Source organism: Rattus norvegicus, chromosome 2, assembly GCF_036323735.1.
Source record: "Rattus norvegicus strain BN/NHsdMcwi chromosome 2, GRCr8, whole genome shotgun sequence".
NCBI classification, from domain to species: domain Eukaryota; kingdom Metazoa; phylum Chordata; class Mammalia; order Rodentia; family Muridae; genus Rattus; species Rattus norvegicus.
In genome coordinates, this window is record NC_086020.1 from 13,004,439 (window position 1) to 13,024,952 (window position 20,514).

Genomic DNA, 20,514 nt, shown 5'->3' on the forward strand with positions numbered 1-20,514 from the left:
GTGGTTCTGTTCTTTCAGTTTGTTTATATAATGGATCACGTTGATGGTTTTCCGTATATTAAACCATCCCTGCATGCCTGGGATGAAGCCTACTTGATCATGGTGGATGATTGTTTTGATGTGCTCTTGAATTCGGTTTGCCAGAATTTTATTGAGTATTTTTGCGTCAATATTCATAAGGGAAATTGGTCTGAAGTTCTCTTTCTTTGTTGTGTCTTTGTGTGGTTTAGGTATAAGAGTAATTGTGGCTTTGTAGAAGGAATTCGGTAGGGCTCCATCTGTTTCAATTTTGTGGAATAGTTTGGATAATATTGGTATGAGGTCTTCTATGAAGGTTTGATAGAATTCTGCACTAAACCCGTCTGGACCTGGGCTCTTTTTGGTTGGGAGACCTTTAATGACTGCTTCTATTTCCTTAGGAGTTCTGGGGTTGTTTAACTGGTTTATCTGTTCCTGATTTAACTTCGATACCTGGTATCTGTCTAGGAAATTGTCCATTTCCTGAAGATTTTCAAATTTTGTTGAATATAGGTTTTTATAGTAAGATCTGATGATTTTTTGAATTTCCTCTGAATCTGTAGTTATGTCTCCCTTTTCATTTCTGATTTTGTTAATTTGGACGCACTCTCTGTGTCCTCTCGTTAGTCTGGCTAAGGGTTTATCTATCTTGTTGATTTTCTCAAAGAACCAACTTTTGGTTCTGTTGATTCTTTCTATGGTCCTTTTTGTTTCTACTTGGTTGATTTCAGCTCTGAGTTTGATTATTTCCTGCCTTCTACTATTCCTGGCTGTATTTGCTTCTTTTTGTTCTAGAGCTTTTAGGTGTGCTGTCAAGCTGCTGACATATGCTCTTTCCTGTTTCTTTCTGCAGGCACTCAGCGCTATGAGTTTTCCTCTTAGCACAGCTTTCATTGTGTCCCATAAGTTTGAGTATGTTGTATCTTCATTTTCATTAAATTCTAAAAAGTTTTTAATTTCTTTCTTTATTTCTTCCTTGACCAGGTTATCATTGAGTAGAGCATTGTTCAATTTCCACGTATATGTGGGCATTCTTCCCTTATTGTTATTGAAGACCAGTTTTAGGCCGTGGTGGTCCGATAGCACGCATGGGATTATTTCTATCTTTCTGTACCTGTTGAGGCCCGTTTTTGACCAATTATATGGTCAATTTTGGAGAAAGTACCATGAGGAGCTGAGAAGAAGGTATATCCTTTTGCTTTAGGATAGAATGTTCTATAAATATCCGTTAAGTCCATTTGGCTCATGACTTCTCTTAGTCTGTCGACATCACTGTTTAATTTCTGTTTCCATGATCTGTCCATTGATGAGAGTGGGGTGTTGAAATCTCCCACTATTATTGTGTGAGGTGCAATGTGTGTTTTGAGCTTCAGTAAGGTTTCTTTTACGTATGTAGGTGCCCTTGTATTTGGGGCATAGATATTTAGGATTGAGAGTTCATCTTGGTGGATTTTTCCTTTGATGAATATGAAGTGTCCTTCCTTATCTTTTTTGATGACTTTTAGTTGGAAATTGATTTTATTTGATATTAGAATGGCTACTCCAGCTTGCTTCTTCTGACCATTTGCTTGGAAAGTTGTTTTCCAGCCTTTCACTCTGAGGTAGTGTCTGTCTTTGTCTCTGAGGTGTGTTTCCTGTAGGCAGCAGAATGCAGGGTCCTCGTTGCGTATCCAGTTTGTTAATCTATGTCTTTTTATTGGGGAGTTGAGGCCATTGATATTGAGAGATATTAAGGAATAGTGATTATTGTTTCCCTTTATATTCATATTTGGATGTGAGGTTATGTTTGTGTGCTTTCATTCTCTTTGTTTTGTTGCCAAGACGATTAGTTTCTTGCTTCTTCTAGGGTATAGCTTGCCTCCTTATGTTGGGCTTTACCATTTATTATCCTTTGTAGTGCTGGATTTGTAGAAAGATATTGTGTAAATTTGGTTTTCTCATGGAATATCTTGGTTTCTCCATCTATGTTAATTGAGAGTTTTGCTGGATACAGTAACCTGGGCTGGCATTTGTGTTCTCTTAGGGTCTGTATGACATCAGTCCAGGATCTTCTGTCCTTCATAGTTTCTGGCGAGAAGTCTGGTGTGATTCTGATAGGTCTCCCTTTATATGTTACTTGACCTTTTTCCCTTACTGCTTTTAATATTCTTTCTTTATTTTGTGCGTTTGGTGTTTTGACAATTATGTGACGGGAGGTGTTTCTTTTCTGGTCCAATCTATTTGGAGTTCTGTAGGCTTCTTGTATGTCTATGGGTATCTCTTTTTTTAGGTTAGGGAAGTTTTCTTCTATGATTTTGTTGAAGATATTTACTGGTCCTTTGAGCTGGGAGTCTTCACTTTCTTCTATACCTATTATCCTTAGGTTTGATCTTCTCATTGAGTCCTGGATTTCCTGTATGTTTTGGACCAGTAGCTTTTTCCGCTTTACATTATCTTTGACAGTTGAGTCGATGATTTCTATGGAATCTTCTGCTCCTGAGATTCTCTCTTCCATCTCTTGTATTCTGTTGGTGAAGCTTGTATCTACAGCTCCTTGTCTCTTCTTTTGGTTTTCTATATCCAGGGTTGTTTCCATGTGTTCTTTCTTGATTGCTTCTATTTCCATTTTTAATTCCTTCAACTGTTTGATTGTGTTTTCCTGGAATTCTTTCAGGGATTTTTGCGATTCCTCTCTGTAGGCTTCTACTTGTTTATTAATGTTTTCCTGTGTTTCCCTAAGTGTGTTCATGTCTTTCTTGAAGTCCTCCAGCATCATGATCAAATATGATTTTGAAACTAGATCTTGCTTTTCTGGTGTGTTTGGATATTCCATGTTTGTTTTGGTGGGAGAATTGGGCTCCGATGATGGCATGTAGTCTTGGTTTCTGTTGCTTGCGTTCCTGCGCTTGCCTCTCGCCATCAGATTATCTCTAGTGTTACTTTGTTCTGCTATTTCTGACAGTGGCTAGACTGTCCTATAAGCCTGTGTGTCAGGAGTGCTGTAGACCTGTTTTCCTCTCTTTCAGTCAGTTATGGGGACAGAGTGTTCTGCTTTCGGGCGTGTAGTTTTTCCTCTCTACAGGTCTTCAGCTGTTCCTGTGGGCCTGTGTCTTGAGTTCACTAGGCAGCTTTCTTGCAGCAGAAAATTTGGTCTTACCTGTGGTCCTGAGGCTCAAGTTCGCTCGTGGGGTGCTGCCCAGGGGCTCTCTGCAGCGGCAGCAACCAGGAAGACCTGTGCTGCCCCTTCCGGGAGCTTCAGTGCACCAGGGTTCCAGATGGTCTTTGGCTTTTTCCTCTGGCGTCCGAGATGTGTGTGCAGGGAGCAGTCTCTTCTGGTTTCCCAGGCCTGTCTGCCTCTCTGAAGGTTTAGCTCTCCCTCCCACGGTATTTGGGTGCAGAGAACTGTTTATCCGGTCTGTTTCTTTCAGGTTCCGGAGGTGTCTCAGCCCTTGTAGACATTCTTAACCAAAGAGACAGACGTCTTTACATTTCTGTATCAGGATTATGTGCGCATCACTTGCATCTTGTCATGTCCTTGGCACTGGCACAACCCATAGCAGTTTGGTTATTCGACAAAGATGATTCACAGATGATGAGAAGCAAGCTGATAGTCAAGGGTAAACAACAGTCATTTCATCAAAGGCCCTGAGTTCCTGGTACCATTCAGTGTATGCAAACTCCTCTGTACTGTTACTAATGGATGTGAAGCTTCTCGCACTTAGCTATGCACGCTGCGGCGAGTGGTGTAAGTTTTGTTCTTTCAATTTAATAATTCCATTAATTATTTTCATTGCTTTTTAAAAATATCGGCTTCTGCTCTGCTTTCTGGAACACAGCATTGTAGGGAGCTGCGAGGTCCCGCGCCCCGGGGATGGCGCGGGTTTCCCCTTTCTGCTCCTTGAGAAAAGCAAGTCCTTATTTGGCTGTTCCTGCTTGACCTGGTCGCTTCCGCATAGATACAACCTATCCGCTAACCCCACGTGGCTTGCTAGGATTGGCCAGCGCTAGCTATTTAAGTGTGGTGCAGGGATTCCCGGGGTCAGTAGATTGTATCAAGGTTCCTGAGTAAAACTGCTTGAAGAAGATCTTCCCTGGTCGTGTCTTCCTTGCTGGTCGAGGTTGGGCGCGACACAGCATCTGTTCCTTTCCACTAAAATATGACATTCCTTAAAGTATTCGAAGTCAGTGTCACAAAGTTTATCATTATCCCGCCTTTCCAGCCATGTCTCAAGTGACACTTTTTCCAGAACCTTTACTCTCTTGTCTCGCACACTTGTTTCCAATATGTTCTTCCTTGTCTGTGTTGTTTTTCACTAGAGTGCAATAAAATATGTTTCTGTGAAAGAGTATGTTTGGGTGATTAAAAAAAAATAAGCAAAGTTACATCATGAAATTACAACAATTTTGTAATTTTATTAACTGGTGCATATTTTTCTAATATGGTTAGAACATCAATGTTTGGATTTGAAAGTAGAGAAGACGCAGTAGGCCGCCTTCATCTGTCTATCCACTACTTACCTTCTTTTCTCCTCCTTTCCCTCCCTTCCCCGTTGTTAAGGGAAAACTACGGAGCCACATTAGCATACACCATCATTTTTGCCCAAAGGGAATCAGTTGGATCAGCACTTCATTATTCTCCGAAGCATCCAACTGGTTTCCAATTCATCTAGAATTGTTGTGATCCCTGACCAAAAATCCATCACCTTACTATTTGCTTTCTATTTGAGTTGTCCTCATTCCGTTACTTGTCTTTTCTTAGATTACGGCTTTGAAAGTTTTAATTCTTCTATTAGCTTGATCAGTGTATATTTTGTCGCTTCTTTTATTCATTTCACAGGGATTACTACATCTGCATCCTTGACTTGGCAGATGCTAAGAGATATTAGCACTGTTATTAGTCCCAGAAAACAAAAAGAACTTAAAACTTTCGAATATATTCACTTGATCTTAGCCAAAAGGCCGAGAAGCAATTCGAATATATTCAACTTTTAAAAAATTATACTATTTTATGTAATTCATACGTATAAATGGCAAGGAGGAATTATTATTAACATGTCACAGTCAACCAAAGTTACTCATCAGTTTAGATTGATTCTCAGGCCCTCTATGCCTTTTGTCAAGCCTTCATCTGAAAACAAGAGTGAGCTTCGGGGCTGAAGAGATGATGACTCAGCTGTTGAATACACTGAGGACTCAAATTTGGTTCCCCACACTTACATCATGTGGCTGACAACCACCTCTAACTTCAGCTTCAGGGATCAAATACATCTGGATCCTGTGGGTTCTTGCAAACATATGCACATACCCCATCCCTCCTACACATACACAGAATTAAAAATAAAATAAATTGTCTTAAGGAGGGTTTTAATTACCTGCTGTGTCAATTATGGAAACAAAATCGTCTTCACAATGCCTTCCCTTCATAGGTTGTCTTGACTGCTGTGTTTGAATTTGGGCTTACTTCTCCAAATGTAGAAATGACCACACTGCACTGTGAGCACTTTCTGGACACTGTAATTAGCATGAATGGAATTACGTGTATCATATGAAATATGGGCAGTGCTCAGCACCTCAGCACAACTTCAGGGATTCCTTAGGGAATCAATGTGCAAGTCAATTGTTTAATTGAAAACTTGGTGTGGAACCCAGTACTTAGCACATTTCTTGGAAATTTTCCTAGAACTCAGTGCACGATTTGAGAATTTTATCTTCATTTCGGAATTCCGTTTTACTTTTTCTGCCATTAAATTTATGCTTGGCCACTATCAGTCTCAAAGTTAATTAGAATTCTTAAGCTTTTTTTTTTTATAGGGCTACTAATATACCAGGTGAAATAGAAGTATACAGTGTCCTAGGTTCTGACCTACTTCTGAGATATTTTGACTTTGAATTCCTAGAGATTACTGTAGCTCCAGGAATATGCTGGGTATTTAAAAGACAATGAATTAAATCCAACAATTTTACTTTGTTCTCAAACATCAAACTGCTTTTAAGGACACGTATAATTGGCAGATACATGCTTCAAAACAAGCGATATGTTTTTGTAGTTAAAAATAAGTGTTTTTAAGTGACATTAATGTCTCATAGACTATATTACTAATTATGACCAAACCAAAATGTAAGTATAGAAAATTATGCAGTAGAATATATTAGTGTTTAGTCAATATTTCAAAAAAAAAGTCACATCAATGCTATCTTCTTCAATAATCTGTTAACACTATATAAATAGACTATGATCTTGAACTAGATGAATAAAATGAAAACAGATTTTGTCTTATCTGTTAAAAATGAGCTCAGCTTAATACAAAAAGGCATGTATGGAGAATAGACAAAATGTTGCTTAAATAAAGTGCTTAGACACATGACAGTCCAGATCACAGAATTATAACTCAAAGATGACAGCAAATACCTACACCAACCTGCTCTTTTTGCAAAGAAGAAAGTTGGACCAGTAAGTAAACTTTAAAAATAACAGGGTAAAAAAACTGGGTGGTAGTGGCACATGCCCCTAATCCCAGTACTCAGGAGTCAGCTGGATCTCTGTGACTTTGATGACAGTCTGGTCTATAGAGTAAGTTCCAGGACAGCCAGGCCTAAACAGGGAAAACTTGTCTCAAAAAAACCAAACCAAAACAAAATATCAAAGTTTTGTTGTTCAAGGTCATGTGGTTGGATTCCAGTTACTAAATAAGCAGCCTTTGCCTGTGGAGGAAGGGACTTCTTACGTTTAGCTAATGGGGTTTCCCATTCTTCGGTGTTTTTGAGAAAGCATTTCTTTGTGCTGGGATTAAAGATGTGCACCACCACAGGCAGCTGTGCTTTCCTATCATAGCAGGGGTCTTTAGAAGAAAATATTTATTATTTTGCCTTTAAAAAGAAAGTTTGATTCACTAGTTCATATTCCGATGGCCTTGTTTTTCTAGTATGTGTTCTGAATCGAAAAGAGCCACATTTTAGTTCTGAGATTTACTTAGGCTGTCTATAGAGGAAAAGCAATTTGAGGAAGCTCTCTGGAGGATTTACTACCTAAGCTGAGACATTTGGGGAGCAGATTCTAGTAATAATTATGCTGGAAAAACAGCCATGAACTAGAAATCTCCCCAATGAAGATGGATACTCATCCTAGACAAATGTGTACTTGTTTTGTAATTAATTTGGCAAGAATTCTGACAGTGGGTGTTGGGACAGGGCCTTGCATTTCTATACTAAATGTGTGTCTTAGGTAATGAGGAAGGCCTACAATTTGGACTTCATCCAAGCAAATAAAGCATTTAGAATGTATGTAACCAGAACTGTGCATTCACTATACCCTTGAGTTCATAAGGATTAGTCACTAGAACTTGAATCAGGTCTCAACTAGGTTGGGGAAAGTACATACTGTTTCAAGCACATCACCTCTCTAATTCCATTACTAATCTTAAAAGCCATGCAAATGTTTTTGTTTTCTTTTAAACTTAGGTCACATTCCATTGTGCGGTGATGTAAGGGCTTTAACCAAGCATGGGATACTAATGAGCAATTTGAGAGAACCAGGTCTAAAACCTCACCTTTGGTCACACACAGCTAGAACTTAGGATCTAAGAACATGGATGGAGTCATTTGATTTGTAAGGTTAATTGTTCACCTGTTTACTTTTGGCATATTTTCTAGGAGGTTAAATTAGAAAAGCCAAGCATCGGTTATGGTCCACTTGTTTGAGAGAAAAGAAAAATAAACCCGGAGTCCTCCAGTATTTTTCCTACTACATTTGAACATGCAAGTATGGTCAACATTGCTGTCCTCTGCAGACAGCCAAGGCTCGCTACGGTCAGTAGTTTCCAGGGTGGATATATGTCAGGATCAGCTAGCAGCAGTTTAAAAACTCAAATGTGCAGTCTATGCTTCTGATTACTTAAATTATCATTCCAGTGGTGTTTGATAAACACCAAAAATCATTGCAGTGTAAAGGCAAGTTTGAGAATTGCCCTCACCATGGAAGGAAGCATCTCTAAGTCTAGCTCTGGAATCATAACAGTTGATTTGAAGAGCTGGATTCCAGTCCTCCAAGATGTCTGAAGACCCCAGTATCAAGCTACAAACCTGGTTTGCTTTACCTAGCTTTAGTAACTGAAATTTTAGAGTAACCTAAACAAAGAAAAGGTAATACTTTGAAATCAAAGAGACTTAATTTTTGTAACAAGACCAGAAACATATTAACTAGACAGATGAGAACAAGTTACTTATTGCCATCAAATCTACATTCCTGTTTTCAAAAATGGATCAACGATGCCTGCTGTTGAACTGCTATTCTTGCATGCTTTGTTAATCAAAGCAAGCCTTCTCTTTCACCTGATCTGCGGTTGTAAAATTCCACTTCTGGAGAATCTTGCTCTCTGTGACTATATCCTCCTACTTGGCCTCTACTTCCTTCATGGGGATGCTTTCTCAATGGCTACACTTTCCCCCTAAGCCCAATCCAAGGTTTACAATGTACTACCTGCTGACATTGTTTTTCTTAAATTTACAATTGGGTGCTTATTTATTTTAGTTTGCCTGTTTCTGGGCTTAGGTTCTTTGGTAAATAGCATGCTCTAGAACTTCTAATACTCCTTCATACTGTAGAATGTAATCACACACATTGCATGAATTTTCATGGCTGCCCTTTTTCTTGTATCTCTAATTGGACTATCACCGAATTCTCTTTCATACCAAAGTACCGTGTTGGGTTTTTCATTCAACTGAATTTATTATGACTTACATTCAAGTCCTTCAATCTACACAGAAAATTTTCAGTACAAAAAGGTTGTGAGAATAAGGATAGACAAATCTAGGCCTTGACTATCCCTGTATCATTTCTTGACTCATCAAAATGTAACACTTTTATGTAGGTAAAGTTATGTACACTTGAAATCCCAGTACTTAGGAGGCAAAGGTAAAGTGGATGGCTTCAAGTTTGAGCCAGCCTGATCTACATAGTTTATTTCAGGCCCGGAAGTGCTAAAAGCAAGACATTGCTACAAAAACAAAACAAAATCAAACAAATAAACAAAACAAAAGCAAACAAAAAACAAAAACCCAAAAAGTATATAAAACATATATTTATATATATGTTATTATATATATATATGAGTAAATATATTATATTTACTCATGCCATAGCTTAAGATTATCATTAAAGAAAAATGATTTTAATGTAATTTTAAGGTAGAAACAGGAAACAGAAATAGCAATTAGCTATATTAACATATAGTCGATGCTCATGTAGGCCCTAGGTGCTCATTTTTATGAATTTTGGTAAATATGGTAAGCCCTATGCTAGCTTTATTGTTGTGTAGCTGGGGAAAAGTCCATGAGTTTCTTTGGGAATTATTTAGAATGATTTGTGGAGAGGGTATTCTCCTACTTTTAGAACTAACAGAGCTGGCTCTGTTTGTCAATACCTATAAATACACAAAAGGTATAAACAGCCAATCTAGGCAAAAGAGTTGACTGGCCATTGCCATGTCCTACATCATACGAGCAATCAGGCTCGTTCATGCAGTCTATTTTTTGAGTGTGCTGTGTTTCAACCCTGAGTCCCTCTGTGACTGTCTAAGGACTTAGTATGACTGAAAGCTCCTTAATCTTGCATTTGTTGGGATGGGGATAGGAAGAGGCAATTGAATACAAGGGAAAAGTGGAAGAGGAAGAGGAAGGGCACAGGGGAGGGGAGGAACAGAGATGAAGGGGTCAGGAAGGTATTGTTTGGCATCTTGAAGGTTTCATAAGTAATATATTGCACTCACAACCAATCAGCCTTAAAGCCTTCCAGTTTCCTGAAGACTGGCTTCATAAAATTTAAAAAGAAGATAACAAAACTAGATTTAATAAACCTATATCCACTAGTAAGCCTCTTATCTGCACGTGCTGGTTTCTTAGGGTGCCCTCTGCTGGGCCTCAACTAATTCTTCTGACATGGGGCAAGAAGCTATGAAATTCACATGCTAAACTCATATAGAATGCAAAGGCCATTTATATTCCAAACTATTAGAATCCTAGCATATGCTTTTCAGGCTAATAAGCCAGATAAACTAATTGTTATATATGAGTTTTGTTATGTAAGTGGGAAAAAGCCAAATTCTCCCACCAAATTGTCTATATATGTTCCCAGGGTGGCTTTATGGAAATAATACCTCTACTTAGTATCTAACTCAGTGCTGACTAGTGATGAAATGTAGGCCAGGAAAAGAGGGGGATGCTCAGGAAAATAAAAAAGGAAAGTATTTCCCAATAGGCAGGAGCATGGGGCTTCCTTCAAAGCACACTGTGTGGGCAGCTGTCTCTGTGACTGGCCCTGATCTGGGCACTTTCACCTGGTCCAGGCAGAAAAGAATGAGCATCAGTGTTTACTTTCGAGTGTTTAGGAGGAATGCCTTGAGCTCTTTGGATGGCATCATCTGGAATCTCAATAACCAGTAAGTACATGGCATTGTCTTGTGGATTCCTTTATCCATAAAAATATGCAAGTGGCATTCGAATAAACATTGGCACAACCATGGCGGCCTTGTGTACTTTCTCAGTTCCGGAACCTAGTTGGGTAATCTCTGTCTGTCAGTACATTTCCCAAGGACTGGTCAGAGCCAGTCGTCATAAGAGGAACTTATTATGAAATCAGGACCTTTACTTTGTTGGAGATCTTCTAAAAGAAACACTTAATTTAAAAATAAAATTGTTTTCTTTTGGACCCCACCTAGCTTCTTGGAAATCTGAGATCTTTAGGATTCCTTGAATTTAGAATTAGTCCGAGAAGGTGAAATACTATGCCCAATCTGCGTTCTCAAACATGCTTTCTTATTGTTTAAATCCGTATCTGGGTGTTTGTATTGTTGAATATGTCTCTTTACTTTCAAGATCAACTGAACTGTTAACATATTATGAGGCTGAACTGTTCATGGTGGCATATGCCTTTTCATCTCGCCACTGGGAAGGCAGAGGCAGAATGATCTGTGTGAGTTCAAGGCTAGCTTGGTCTATGTACCAAGTTCTAAGACAGCCAGGGCTGTCATAAAACAAAACATATCAGGTTAATAATGTGCTTAAGATTAGGAACTCGGAGGTCTTAAAACAAATTTTTGTAAAATTAGGAGATTTCCGAAATCCCTGACCCTCACTTTTCTCTCCTTCAAATTTTCTGTGCAAGTTGTACCTTTTTGTTTAACACATACATCTTTGACTTAAGGCAAAAATAATTGCTCTCATTGCCTTTTGGTTATTAAAACTTCCATATCCACATTAGAAGCTTGAGACTGCTTTGGCGAGAGCCATCATCTTTATGTCATGGCTCCTGATTTGTGTCTGTCCATGGATATATGGATCTGATTTGGGAAGTAGGGTCTCAGAGGAAGAGAGAAGGAAAGGACCTACTCAGAGAGGAACACGAGCTGATAGCGGATTGGTAAATTAGGAGATCCAGCCAGCTTTTGTCCTGGAGGACTTTCACAGGAGGGCAGCAGTGGGATAAGAAGACTTCTTGCAGTTGCGTGGAGAAGGGATGTTGAGAAGGGAGGCTGGGAAGGGATGCTGAGAGAGTGAGGATAAATAGAACCCAGATGCAGACTCCTAAGTGGGTATGGAAGAGCAGGAGATGTGGTGGCGCTCACAGGTCTCGACAGTCCTTTAGAGTACTGAAGCAGTTGTCAGTGCATGAAGTGCTAGTACAACATACAACTTAAAAGGGTCAACCTACATACTTTTAGCATAGTAGCAAAATTGCTTCTCTTCCTTTCTAAAAATTTAAAGTGAATGTTTTTTTTTTAAATCTGGAGAATACTATATAGTTTTATAATTGATCAATATATCTGTTGTTTCAAATACATTTATTTCAGGAGTCAAGTTTTTTTACAAAGAAAGAAAAGGTCAAATTTTTGAGAGATTATTTGAAATTCACAGTTAAGTTTCAATAAAAAGACTTCTTTTAAGCATTGCGTTTTTCTAGCCAGTCTTCACTATGAAATAAACAAATGAAACATCTGGATAGAGCTATATCAGGCTCGGGTGTCTGCATGTTTTCCACAACCACACTGATAGAAGTAGTCTAAATAGAACTGTGAGAGACAGGGCTATGAGAAATTGAAAAGTAGGTCATAAAGAGCTGGAGACAGAGCACACTGAGCCATACCTGAAGTAGAGATTGCAGGGCATCACAATGAATTGCTTATGTCCCTAAGCTACCAGGTCCCATTGACCAATGACAATAGTGTCCTCTCACATGGATGGAACTACTCAATTACAAAAAACAGAACCATTAGTTCAATACCTAGTATTAATAGACTACTTCAGAATTTGAATTGATTGTTGGAAATGAGGATAAAGAGATCTCCAAAACTAAAGCCAGCCAAGCTGTCCTATGAAGAGACAAACACAAAATTGTAAAATAGGACAGGTAACATATGTTTTGTGTAAGACGTATTTTATTTTATTTTTTTCATTTTTATTAAATTGGATATTTCTTATTTACATTTCAAATGTTATTCCCTTTCCCAGTTTCCTGTCCATCAGCCTCCTAACCCTTCCCCCTCCCCTTCTATAAGGGTGTTCCTCTCCCCATCCACCACCCCTTACTGCCCCTTAACAATCCCCTACACTGGGGGTCCAACCTTGGCAGGATCAAGGGCTTCCCCTTGGTGCCCCAATAAGGCTATTCACTGCTACATACGCAGTTAGAGCCCAGGGTCAATAAGATGTATTTTAATCATTCCAATAAAATCCTTCCTACTCAAGCTAGTGGTATACCTTGATGGGAGGTGCTGTGGGTTGCCCTGGTGCTGTTTGTATTCTGATGTTAATTCTACTTCTTCAAGAGGGGCTGCCCAGAGTAGATCACTACTCAGGTGATTTCGTGTGAATCTTTCCCCTATTTTAACTGGTTGAATAAAGGCTAGAGCCCGTTATTGGGCAGTGGAAGGGAAAGATGGGGCTGGAGGTTTTAGAGGTAGGAGAAGAGAGAAAGGAAGAAGAGGAAGATGGAGGAAAAGGAGGAAATGAAGATGAAACAGAACCACATGGCCCAGAGAAGCCACAAGTAGCAAGGGATAGTAGTGTAGTGGTAAATCTTCTCCATCTAGGTGTACAGTTTATAAATATTGTAACTAAGTTGAGTGTTTTTGCGTGGACATATTGGGGTTGAAAATTTTACCACAATAAATTGGAGCCCAATGTATCAAGAGTCCATCAGAAGCAAAGACACAAAGCGGGAGGTCGCCTTCTATTTATTGCTTCTTCCCCGCTCTTCCCATTTACTTCCTTTCTGTCTCATCATCTTTCCCCCATTCTCTCTCCTTCCTGGGCTTTCTCAGTCCAGGATTGATGGAAAAATTAGGAGATTTCCAAATCTCTGGCCCTTTCTATACTGTCTTTTCTATTTTCAACTTTTTCCTCTTGTCTCCAGGGAGAACACTTTCCACTTCCTGTACCTAAGTCCATCTTTGTCACTGATAAAGTTGGGTAGTAAGGACGGAGAAGAGAAAACATTCCAGCAATGACTGGGTGTGAAATGAACCGACTGCTTACATCAAAATATAAAAGGTGGAGCATCTGTTTGATTGGTTCTCTTGCTAAGTATGCAGAATTTTAAGAACAACTCTGGGCTGACACTACAGCATTTATGTGTAACAAATGACAATATCTATTATTCCCTTTTAATTAACCCTGAGGTAATGGTTTTTCTCAGTGAAACACCCGTCTGGTCTTATCAGCTCCATATGTTCAATGCTTACCACTGAACTATGAGGTAAAGAATTGCAAATGAGGAATGAGAGTTCAGACTTGTAAATAACTTGAAAAATACACACGTCAGACAGGCATAAGAATTATGGATTCCTAAAATTTCTACTTGAGAGAGAAAGGAGTTATAAAATCTTCCAGTGTGGGCATAAGAGATTTTTAGGAACACTTGGACTCAGTCTGTGCAAACTTAACCTGATCAAGATAGATTATGTATTTGTCTTCAAAAGTCCTTTGGTGGGTTTTCCACAAAAATTGAGAGAAATACAGCATCATGGGAACTCTTAGAAGAAAACTTGAATTCTTGGTAGGCTCTGTTGTTTAGTCAGTTTAAAACTTCTAATTCTTTGTAATCTGAAAATTTTGCATATCTTAATAGGGCTCATTGTTGCTTGCCATGTAAATAATCTTAAATGATAATCACTTCCATACGCTGGCAGCTCTCATGCATCCCTTTTCTGATCATCATAGACTGTTTTAACCAACAGCCTATGTGATGCAGGAACCAGAACAAATCTCTAAGTTTTGGTGTTTTTTCTCCCACCTCTTCCCATGTCTCCCATCTTGACTCCAGGTCTACAGTGACAACTGTCTTACTATATTCTTCTATGAGTTTCCACTGCCCAGAAGAACACAGATTGTCTTTCTTTTAAATTCTTTCTTCAAGCAAAACAACATTCGAATGGGTGAAAGCAGATTACCCCTTGAGGGCAGGGTGGTCAAGCCAGGATCTTTCTTCATCTTCCAGTTGGCCTACTACTTCATCTGACCATTCCACAACCTCTTCATCCATGTCCACTCCCAGGACTCCCAGGGCTTTGCCGAGCACACCAGAAATTCCTAAATTGAATCACCTCTACTCCTACTTGGAGCTCATTAATTCTTTCATTCTAGCAGGCTTTTAATAGAAGTTCAATGGAAGAAGAAAAAAATAGCTCATTTGCTTCAGTTAGTGTTTATGAAGGCTCTTTGATTACTGTGCCATTTATGATTAAAGAGGGGGAGGAATTTTTAAAATTCTCTTTTCTTTTTCTTTTGTTGAACTTTTTTATTTACATTTTAAATGTTATCCCCTTTCTTGGTTTTCCCTCCAGAAAATACACAGGTCCCATCCCCACCCCACCTCCATTTCTATGAGGGTGCTCCCTCACCAACCCACCCCTTCCCACCTCCCCACACTGACATTCCCCTACACTGGGGCATCCAGTTTTGACAGGACCAAGGGTCTCTTCTCCCATTAATGCCCTACAAGGCCATCCTCTGCTACATATGCTGATGGAGCCATAAGTCCATCCCTGTGTTCTCTTGGGATGGTGGTTTAGTCCCTGGGAGCTCTGGGGGGGGGGGGTCTGGTTGGTTGATACTGTTGTTCTTTTTATGGGGTTACAAAACCCTTCAGCTACTTAAGTCCTTTCTCTAACCCTGAAGAGGAGGATTTTTAGTGAAATTGTCACTTTTTAATTGCTAGAAATAATTTTGTATATGTTTGTTGCAAAGACAAGACCTTCACATTATACATATCTGCATTCAGAGATGGAAAAAAGAATATACACACAAGTAACATTATATAGACTGAGCCGGTTACGTTTAGGTATATATATATATATATATATATATATATATATATATATATATATATATATATATATATGTGTGTGTGTGTGTGTGTGTGTGTGTGTGTGTGTGTGTATGTATGTGTGTGTGTTGATGTAGATGAAGATGTAGATGTATACACACATACACACACACACACAGAGGCATGTAACAACAATTCATGGAAAGGCAAGTAATCTGAAAGAGTACAAGGAGAGATATGTGGGAGGGTTTGGATGGAGGGAGGAAGTTGAAGAGAGAAATGTACTTATATTGTAATTGCAAAAATTAAAGAACTAATTTAAGGAAAGGAATGCACAAATAGAGTGATCTTCTAATTAAATTGAAGTACTCTAACCTGACTAGCAACAATGTTTTCTTCTTTAGCCTGGTGGAGGTAGTGTACCCTTTAATACCAACATTTGAAAAGGAGAGGCAGGCAGATCTCTGAATTTGAGGCTAGCCTGGTCTATAGAGTGAATTTTAGGACACCCAGGGCTACACATAAATCCCTGTCTTGCAAAAACAACCAACCAACCAACCACAATATCACAATGTTTTTCTCCTAAGAACTCAGCATCAGTTACGAAAGAAAATTCTTAGTTTGCTGCTGTGTTGAAGACAAACATATTTGATATGGCAGCTGCCATCCTTCCCAGCATTCCTCTACAGACACTAAGGGTCTTCAGAGTCAGCATTTTGCTCTTCAACAATCAAGAGTGTACTTAAGATGTGGGACTCTGTTTAAGCTTTTACCTCAAGGTAAGTTTGAATGGAGAGGTATACCTCGACCTCCCTATGTTCTACTGTTGCAGATAGATAGTCCCCATAGACTCATGTTTAAGTTGGAACCTCAGTTAAGGTGAGATCACACTGCACTGTAGTGGGTTCTGATCTGATGTAGCTGGTGTGCTTATAAAATGGTAAAATTTAGGCACAGACAAGCTCACACGAGAATGCTCACACGAGAAGATGACATAGCAGATCCCACGCAAGGCCACTGTTCCCAGAAATCCTAAGACACTAAGAGGAGGTGTGCAGAAGCCTAGTGTCACACCCACAGCCATGTCATATAAAGCCTCTCTGTACTGGCCGGTTTTGTGTGTCACCTTGACACGAGCTAGTCATCACAGAGAAAAGAACCTCAGTTGAGAAAATGACTCCACAGAATCCAGCTAAGGGGCCTTTTCTCAATTAGTGATTAATGTTGGAGGACCCAGCCCATGGTAGGAAGCCAGGGGAAGCAAGCCAGTAAGCAGCATACTTCCATAGCTTCTGCATAAGCTCCTCCCTCCAGGTTCCAGCCCTGTGTGAGTTCCTATCCTGACCTCTTCCAGGGATGGATTGTGATCTGGAAGTGTAAGCCCCTTTTTTCCCAACTTGCTTTTTGGTCATGGTGTTTCCTCACAGCAGTTAAGCCCTAAGACAGCTTCCTTTCTCCTTTTCATAATGAACACATGTAGAACTGGCCCAGCCACAAGGTGGAATGTGGGAACCTGACTCATGCATGGCGGGGAGCCACCTAACAATTAGGAACACCCGCTTTGGGCTTCTTGTAAGAAACTAAAAGAACTGTTGTTTTCAGCTACATGGATGTAAGAGTTTATCTGCTGCACTGTATTTTAATTTCTTGTGTCTGTGTGTAAGTCTGAATGTGAAGGTCAGAGGTCAGGAGTCACTTGTCTCCTCAGGATGTCAGGCTTGATGACCAGCTCCATACCCAGGGATCCATGTCATCAATCTTGAAGTAGATCTTAAAACCCACTTTATAATGTGTTGGTGTGAGGGTGGTAAACATACTTTGATTCAAGTTTGGAGGATGGCTTAGAGCATCAGGTACAGAATGGGTGGCATGTAAGCAGAAGTCTGGCTAGATGTAAGAAAAGCTGAGAGGGAAGGAATGGCCCACATGGAGAAAATTGTGTGCACTTAGGGTCCCAAGCGAAAGTACTGATGCTGTTTTGGGAGGCGGTGGAAGTTTTTGTGGGTGGAGCTTCGTTGGAGGAAGTGGAAGACTGGAGCATACCATGGTAGGTGGGTGGAGGTGTCTTGTGGGTTTCAGCCTCGACTGTTCTGACAGGAGCTCTCAATGCTTCCAAGGAGAACTGGTACTGCTTATCTCCTTGACTTCTGCTGCCTCAGTGAAGGGCTTCCCACCATGCTTTCTCTGCAAGATTGGCTCTATTTTCTGAGCAACAAATGCATTCTTTCTTCTCTACTTTGCTTCTGACAGAGTGTCTGCCTTAGGGATGAGAAAAAGTAATCTTATTCAAATTAACTGTTCTGGAATCTTCAGAGCCCAGAGCCACTAGCATGAAACTTACAAATAGACTAGATTCCTAGGCTCCTGTTAAACTGGTTAATTAACAAACCTCCTCAATGTTTGGAATACAATTTCAAACTTTGAAATTAAATGAGCTTACTGTGGGGGAGTTAATGTGATGTGAGCTTCTAGGGGTAGAAGAGCACAGTAATGAAATCTGCCTCTTTAGTTGTACACAAATATATTTATTAGAGATATAAATAATCATGTTTTATATGTATATTTTGTGAATTAATGGTAAAGAAAAGCCATGTCTCACTAAAAACTGTTTTTAGACTGACTGTGGATACATGTTTCTCCAATATCACTTTTCAAATAATTTTTTTTTTTTTGGTTCTTTTTTTCAGAGCTGGGGACCGAACCCAGGGCCTTACGCTTCCTAGGCAAGCGCTCTACCACTGAGCTAAATCCCCAACCCCTCAAATAATTTTCTAGTAAAATTTTTGTTTGTGTTACATTTTGAAGAAGCCAAAATATTTTATCCTTTCAAATTTAAAAATTTCTGTCATTTTAGTCAATATTACAATATTACATTTAGTCAAATAACAATTCTGTTATTTTAGTCAATAAAAACTCTTATTTCATCCTCACTTTTCTGTGTTTGGACCAGACTACTTGCCATCTACCTGCTGTCTTGGAGTGGACGTTCAGCGGTTGCGTGTGGCTCTGACTTCCAAGAGGAGACAAGGGACTCAGAATTCAAGGTCCAGGTTTGAGACTCAGGTTATGGTGAATGGATCCTAGGTTTTCTAGTTGCATTACAGTAATAATAAGTAATAAACTTATCTCTCGACTAGACTAAGGAAAGATAGTATCTGCAAAAGACTTACATGAATAAACTATGTTAGATTTCTAAATAAAAATCAATAGGTAATAGCATTAAATTGACATAAACCAATTTAATTTATGTGAGTAAGCTTACAATATATTTAAAATATAATTTGACGATATATTTTGCCAGCTAAACAATACAAGTTAGCTTGCAAAGCTGAGTTAGTTCAAGAAAGTTTGTTGCGGCTTTCTCCAAGGGTATTGGGACTGTGAGGCTCAGGGGAAAACACTTCATTCGATCCACTTTCATCCTTCATAGAGAGGTACTGACTTCAAGAAGAATGTATAAAAAGATCGGCAAGAGCATCCAAACAAATTAATCAGCTTTTCATGTCAGCCTTTTGTATTGGATGTGCATGTTTCTTATGTAAATGATAATGTAACTTGGAACAATTGAGTCCCTTGCTTTATTTTCATGGAGACCAAGAGAGCAGACTCAGTCACACCTGCGGCCTTAAGAGCTCACATGAACTTTGACCTGTAAGCAATGTGTAAGTGCGTAACTCATCTCTTCATTACCTACCTCTTATCTATTTATTCTTTCACTGTCTGTAGCTCTGCTTTCTCAGAGAGCAAGGTACATCTGTACGGGGCTGTTTGCCATTTGTAAGAGAGCCTTAATACACATCTGTTGAGAAATCTTGTTTACTTTGTCAGAAAAGTTCAGGATTACCAGTCAAATAGCGATTCAGGTTGTTATCACAATACACATACAATAGCTCGTAGAGCTTCTCCGGAGGCTTATATGTAATCAATTGTAAAACTAAACTAAAATAATATTTTGCTCCTGGTTCTACAACTTTAGGGAATTTACTTTATTTTTGTGTAAATATGTGTAATACCCAAATGCTTGCTTTTCTTTTCCAGGGAAATGTTGGATTTTTACTGGAGTCCAGAGGACTGCTTTTCACCGCTACCAAGGGACCCTGAATATTGCACCACACTCATCTTTCTGAACTGGCCACTGGCTGTCTTTCAACTGCCTGTCTCGGGCACTGTGTGTACTGCTTTGGACTACTAGCCATACGCTGCCATTTGGGGCTCAAACTGAGGAAATGTTTGCATAGCATCATCGTCAAGAAGTTGTGTATATTCTGCTAGGAAGTAAAGATGCTGACCTTAAGCATTGAGAGATGGAAGCCATTCTGAGACAATGCAGGGAGACTAAGTGCTTGTGGGTTATTTTTGTTTATAAAGAGTTTGCAACCAGCCCACGTTGATCCACAGAGAAGTAGCTCCTAAAAGTCACTTAGCTATGTATTGGCTTTATCTGGGAGCTATGGCTACCATTTCGGACTCTAATATAAATAGACAATAAATATTTTTCCTGAATTCCTTTTCATTTTGCGCGCGCGCTCTCTGTCTCTCTGTCTCTCTGTCTCTCTGTCTCTCTGTCTCTCTCTCTCTCTCTCTCTCTCTCTCTCTCTCTCTCTCTCTCTCTGTGTGTGTGTGTGTGTGTGTGTGTGTGTGTGTGTGTGTGTGTTAGGATATGCAGACTTGAGTTCTGTTTCTCATTGAGGCTGGAGATGGGTCTCCCTGGAGCCAGAGTTACAGGAGCTTGTGACCTGTCCAGTGTGGGTACTGGGAATGGAACCCAAGTTCTCTGAAAGGGTGGGTAGCACTCTTAACTGATGGTGTTAAGGCTTTGTCTTTTACTGTTTAATGTAATGCTAAGTGCTGGCCTCCAAGATTTGGAGTCTGCAGTAGCCTGAGGGACCCTGCCACCAGTTGATTCTGACTGGTAGATAAAGATACCAGCAGTCAATAGTTGGGGAGAGAGACATAGGCCGGGTTTAGGTTTCCTAGGCTAGAGACCATGAGGCAGGAGCAGGGAAAAGAAAGGATCTGCCACTGAAGAGTTAAAAAATATGTAGGGCCAGAGAGATGGCTCAGTGGTTAAGAGCACCAAAGGTCCTGAGTTCAAATCCCAGCAACCACACGGTGGCTCACAACCATCTGTAGTGACACTGATGCCCTCTTCTGGTGTGTCTGAAAACAACTATATTTTATATAATAAATAAATAAAATAT

At 39.6% G+C, this 20,514-nt stretch overlaps 1 long non-coding RNA gene across 3 annotated transcripts in view; it reads left to right on the plus strand.

Annotated features, from left to right (window-relative positions):
- LOC120100653 (uncharacterized) overlaps positions 1-19,966 on the plus strand; it is a 43,718-nt gene extending 23,752 nt beyond the window's left edge. Inside the window, exons 3-5 of one of the 3 annotated variants that reach the window (XR_005500451.2) lie at positions 15,901-16,092; positions 18,264-18,975; positions 19,352-19,966. This is a non-coding gene — a long non-coding RNA (uncharacterized LOC120100653). Of the gene's footprint in view, positions 1-15,900; positions 18,976-19,351 lie in introns of all 3 variants that reach the window. The other 2 variants (XR_005500450.2, XR_005500452.2) reach the window with 2 other exon arrangements.
- Positions 19,967-20,514: the final 548 nt, after the last annotated feature.